The sequence below is a fragment of the Ceratina calcarata genome, unplaced genomic scaffold (genome assembly GCF_001652005.2).
Source record: "Ceratina calcarata isolate Rehan_Ccalc_2016 unplaced genomic scaffold, ASM165200v1 scaffold60.2, whole genome shotgun sequence".
Taxonomy (NCBI): domain Eukaryota; kingdom Metazoa; phylum Arthropoda; class Insecta; order Hymenoptera; family Apidae; genus Ceratina; species Ceratina calcarata.
In genome coordinates this window covers 95,437-101,230 of record NW_017177241.1, presented here as the reverse complement: position 1 = coordinate 101,230, position 5,794 = coordinate 95,437, and positions in this window count along the sequence as shown.

Sequence of the window (5,794 nt, the reverse complement as noted above, 5' to 3'; positions counted from 1 at the left end):
ACTCCTCAACCACGCCTTGGACAACTTTTTCGCTAAGGAAAATGTTGTTTAAAATTACGTCAGGAACCTTCCATTTCAATATCTTACACTAGTTCTGGGCCACTCTGTATATGCAATTTAGGTAAACCAGTTTTTTCTTCTCACTTATTATTATTTCAATTTATTTATGATCGTCATCATTATTGGGTTTTACTTCAAGATTCTCTTAGAGATCTAATTTCTTCTTCACTATAATCAGAATTATTGCTTTCATTTCTAGTAATATTCTTCAGTTTTTATTTTCTGGTTTATGGTGAATGTCAGGCTCAGTTATTTTGTGATAAGGAAGAACAAAATTGAGGTACTGATGCAAATGGGTTAACGGCCGGCATACTAAAGCAAGTAATTAGGAAGGCAAATATAAGCGCAACTAAAAAATGTTCTATACATAGGTTTTAGACGTGAGGAACGTCGCTTCTTTAAAAGTATTCAATTCGTCTGACAACCGCGTAACTGTAAGAGTATTACTTTTTCTATGCAATTTCAATTTGAAATGAATATTGTCGATTATACGTATATAACTACATATTATTATATTACAGTAGACTCCCGTGTAACGCGAATTCTTATAACGCTACGAAAATGTTGTTACTGTTTTCGTATGGTACGATTCTTCGTGCAACGCGGCATAATAAAACAGAGGAATTATCTGATTTTAGAATTAAATCTGCTTCTGGTTGAGAAATGTTTTCTTCATCGTTGTTTGGGTTTAAAACATGATTTTCGATAATTCGGACATAATTAAGATTGTAAAACTATTTTCCAACTTAAGTATTGACGCTAGCGAAAAATTTTTTATACAAAAGTTGTTGGTATTAAAGTATTCTACAAGAATGGCTCTATGCATTTTTCTTCTAACTTCAATATTTAACGAGTTAAGTACGATTAATTGGCATTTTATGGATACTGATAAAATCCTCCACCATCGAATCAGCAAACTTTTGATAAAAAATTTCGTTATTCTTCAAATACTCCTAAACCGTTGGTCCTACGGGAAAATTTCATAGGACCTTTCTTATAGCTGACGATTAGAGCTACAACTTTTATCAGAAACATTTCTCCCTAGCATCGATATTTGGCCAGTTGTTGACCAAAAACGAAAAATCAGTTTTTTGCAAAATACTCGTTAATTATAGACGATGGAAAAAAATGTTTTAGACAAAAGTTGTAGCTCTCGTTATTAGCTACACAAAAGATTGTATGCAATTTTCCCGTAGGTCCGACGATTCAGGAGTTATTGGCAAAAAAAGGCAATTTCGCAAAATCTAAAAGGGTACCCCCTTGAAAAATATCGAAAAAAGAATTTTTCTCAAAATTTCGACAAATGCTTCAAATAAAAATTGTAGGTATGCTATTACCTACAAAAAAGGTCGTATACAATTTCCTTCTATCTCAAAAACTTCAGGAGTAATGAATTAATTATTTCGTTCATTACTAATTAAGCCATTTCTTTTTTTTTAAATTCTGTCTTATTTATAACATAAAACTTGGCACAACAATCATTGAAAACATGTTACTTTAGATTATGTACATTATATGAGAAAAATTTCCGACAGTGCGAATTGCTATAGCGCTTAGCGTAGAAACCGCGTTACGTGGGAGTCGACTGTATACACATATACACACGTGTCAAAGAGTTTGTTACCGAGAAATTACACGAACGAAGGGAAGAATCGGAGCTCAGCCTGGGGCGCAATGGAGATTCTTAAAACAGAAACCATCGAAATTAACCCGGAGCAATCAAAAGAAATCCAGATCGCTTCAACAGTTCGAGTCGTTCATCCTTTCAGTTCCTCTTCACTGCTTTTCTCCTCGTCGCTTGGCGCTCTCTAGGGTCCCAGGGGACAGTCCTGTGTTCCCCGGTGCGCGGGAGCGTTCCCGAGCGAGTTCGAAATCGTTGCCTAGAATCTACGTGGTAAGATCACGCTCAAAAAAAATTGTTATCGTAGCGAGTCGCGGTATACAAATGCTGTTTTAAATGTTACGGTACTGCGATAGACAATTCGTCGATTATGCAAGAGAAGTTGTATGTTAAATCTAACGGGAGATCGATCGTTCGATCGATGGGCGAGAAGGGAGTGGAGAACGTTAGAGGTGGACGACTAAAATACGAGAGAACACTAGGTCAATTAACGGAGATGCCTCTACGACGCCACGTCGATCTGCGCGCCCGTAGGACGACCCCTACGAAAACCACACTCGGTTTTCAACGCTCTTTTCAAACGCGCTTTCTTCCTCCTCTAAATGGTCGCGTGATCGGCACTCCATCCCCTCTCTCTTTCCTCTTTCTTCATTTCAATTATTGTACATTTTAATTTCATCCTAAATTATTCCATCCCATGTCGAATCCCAATATGTGTCCCAAAACTAGTGTAAGATATTGAAATGGGAGGTTCCTGACATAATTTTAAACAACATTTTCCTTAGCAGAAAAATTATCCGAGACGTGGTTGAGGAGTTATTAACAAAAAACCCTGACCAATCAGAACGCTCGGTTGGCGCGAGCTACGAATCGGGAGCGTTGGCTCGGATCTGGACGCCCGGCCTTTGACGCGTGAAAAACCACTCCGCTTAATACGAAGCGTTTTGCGAAAATGACGAATAATAAACTACATGAATAACAATGGAAGGAAATTAATAACAATTAATACATTTAATTGTTATTCAAGTGGAATAGATGGGGAAATGATAGATTGTTGATAAACCGGGCGTCCGGATCTGAGCCAACGCTCCCGATTCGTAGCTTGCGCTAATCGAACGCTCTGATTGGTCGGCGTTTTTTGTTAATAACTCCTCAACCACGCCTCGGATAACTTTTTCGCTAAGGAAAATGTTGTTTAAAATTGTGTCAGGAACCTCCCATTTCAATATCTAATATTAATTTTGGGATACCCTGTATAGAAAATCATTGATCCGACGATTTCGTTTACACTTGAGGTAATTTCTAAACTGCAACACGTTTGCGCCGTTGTTGCCGGACCGGGACGATTTGATCGGAATTTGTTTTCCAATTCGATTCCAGACCTGCTTTTGGACGTTCTCCATCGTGCACAGCCGAATTCCAATTAAAACGGTAATTAAACCTCCGGAGTTCTGCTCGCGGAAGCAATAAAAGAGGCGAGGTCTAATTGAATCGGAGTACAAGAAACTGGGATAGGGAGTGGAATAGATGGGGAAATGATAGATTGTTGATAAACCGGGCGTCCGGATCTGAGCCAACGCTCCCGATTCGTAGCTTGCGCTAATCGAACGCTCTGATTGGTCGGCGTTTTTTGTTAATAACTCCTCAACCACGCCTCGGATAACTTTTTCGCTAAGGAAAATGTTGTTTAAAATTGTGTCAGGAACCTCCCATTTCAATATCTAATATTAATTTTGGGATACCCTGTATAGAAAATCATTGATCCGACGATTTCGTTTACACTTGAGGTAATTTCTAAACTGCAACACGTTTGCGCCGTTGTTGCCGGACCGGGACGATTTGATCGGAATTTGTTTTCCAATTCGATTCCAGACCTGCTTTTGGACGTTCTCCATCGTGCACAGCCGAATTCCAATTAAAACGGTAATTAAACCTCCGGAGTTCTGCTCGCGGAAGCAATAAAAGAGGCGAGGTCTAATTGAATCGGAGTACAAGAAACTGGGATAGGGAGTAACTCGGTTAAAGAATCCTCAACGAGCCGTTGAAATTGAACTGTTGTTTTTTTTCTTTAAACGTTAACCTCACTTTTTGCGATTGAAATCAGTGTTTGCAAGAAATATAATACATCGCAGGTTTTTCACTCCGATCGATTTGCGATGGACGTTACTCTCTCCCTCTCTGTTTCTCGAGGTTTTAAAACGTTCTCAGAAGCAGGTGCGGTATTGATCGGAATGTAGGTTCTTGTTAGGCATTCGATCACGCAGCGGGCAGAAAAAGAATCATGCTTACGGAGCATACTTGAAAATATTACAAATTTCATCACGTACGAAACATCATTAAGCCTCTGAAACACTATTCTCATAATTTTTAATTAACCCCTTCAGGGACGAACTTCGCAAACTGAAAAAAAAAAAAAAAAAAAACAGATTTTGGGATGATTTTGATTTCAAACGTCCCTGAAGAGATTAATCGCCGTTATATTCCGTCAGTCTCGATCGTTTGCTGATGAAAAAGGGGAAAGCGAGGGAAGGGAAAAGGAAATTGCCGCTGTGAAATAAAAGCGATGCTCGCGCGATGCTGGCAAGCGGGTGGCGATCCCGAGACGTTCCTTCGGGTGGTGAACGTCGCGACCCGTTGAAACAGAGGATATCTAAATAAACGCAGAAAATCGGTGTCTAGAAAGTCTCTGCTTCTAATCTATTTTTTACTATAGACTTCGTGTTTTAATAAACTGTAAGGCTAAACTCTTCGGACTCGTGAGAGGATCTCAGCCCCGGGTTCAGGGCTGAACGAAAATACCATTAGACGCGCGACGGTAACTTCGTGCCATTTTGATATAACAGGCTAATAAGTTAAAGGGTTAAGGTGCCCGGAGGTGCTCTGGTTAACACGAGAAACGTCGAAACGTTCCCTCGCTAGTTTCTATTGGTCAACATCAGAAAAATCGTTGGAATAAAATTGTAACGAGGGAACGGGTTGGCACTGTGGCTCTGACGATGTATTAATTATACAACTGAATCAAAGGTTACGACTACTACGTTACTAAAAAGTTTATTATGTAAAAACACCCCAGCTAAAAATCAGAACGAGCTAAATCTCTTCGTTTGAATTATTATACTTACTTATTATGTGCAAAGATTTTTAACTATGGCATAGTCTGTGTCACGTTAATTATTTGTTATAAAAAATACTTCGTTTAATTATTAATTATTTTGAGGGTGAATCGTTTATTCCAGACAGGAAGTGAAGCAAATGTCACAATTTCAGGATTGTACATAGTGGCTTATTTTTCTATAATTTTAAGACAAAAATTCTGTTAATTAGATTATTTTTTTTTATTATTTAATTATAATTATAAATTATAGAAAAATATGCCAGAAACTGGGACAGGATTTTTGGTGGTTCGCGACAACGAATATTGTTCAAACATTCTTTGCAATTTTTTTTTATATGAAATCCACTTTGAACGATTAGTTAATAACTTTATTAACTAATTGTTTAATCAATTATGTTAAAATACTAATTAGTTAATAAAATATATTTGGATTAATTGGGACAGGACGACACCTGTTGTTGTTAATAATTGTAATAAAATTAATGAAGAAGCACGAAAATCTGTTATGAACAATTAATTATTTTCTCCCCTCTCGTCTGTTTTTTAGCCGGGGTCGATTAAGAGCGGTAGATGGAATAAAGGAAAAGGGACTCGCTATGATTTCGCTCCGAACGTCTTAATCATGTGTGTGTGTGTACATATTAGATATCGCGTGTGACGTGGTTCTTTCGTCCAGATCCGTCGTTGCAAGCTTTAAATTTCTACAATGCAACGTTCGTTGCAACGTCCCGGGCGCACGCTGGCGACGCGACGGAGAAACCGCCGGATATTGACACGCGTGAATCTTTCGTCGAGCGTCAACCGATCCCTTTTTACTCTCTCCGAGGTGGCGACCGCATCCGTCTTCGCTGTGTCGACGGAGGGAATGAAATTTCGATTTCGACGAGATCTTCCTGCGCCACTACGAGAGGCGATTGATGGAATTGTCTGAAAATGGGTTTTCAGTATCTTTCCTTCCGGGAAGGTGTGAACAGAATTGCAGAGGATTGATTTAATTC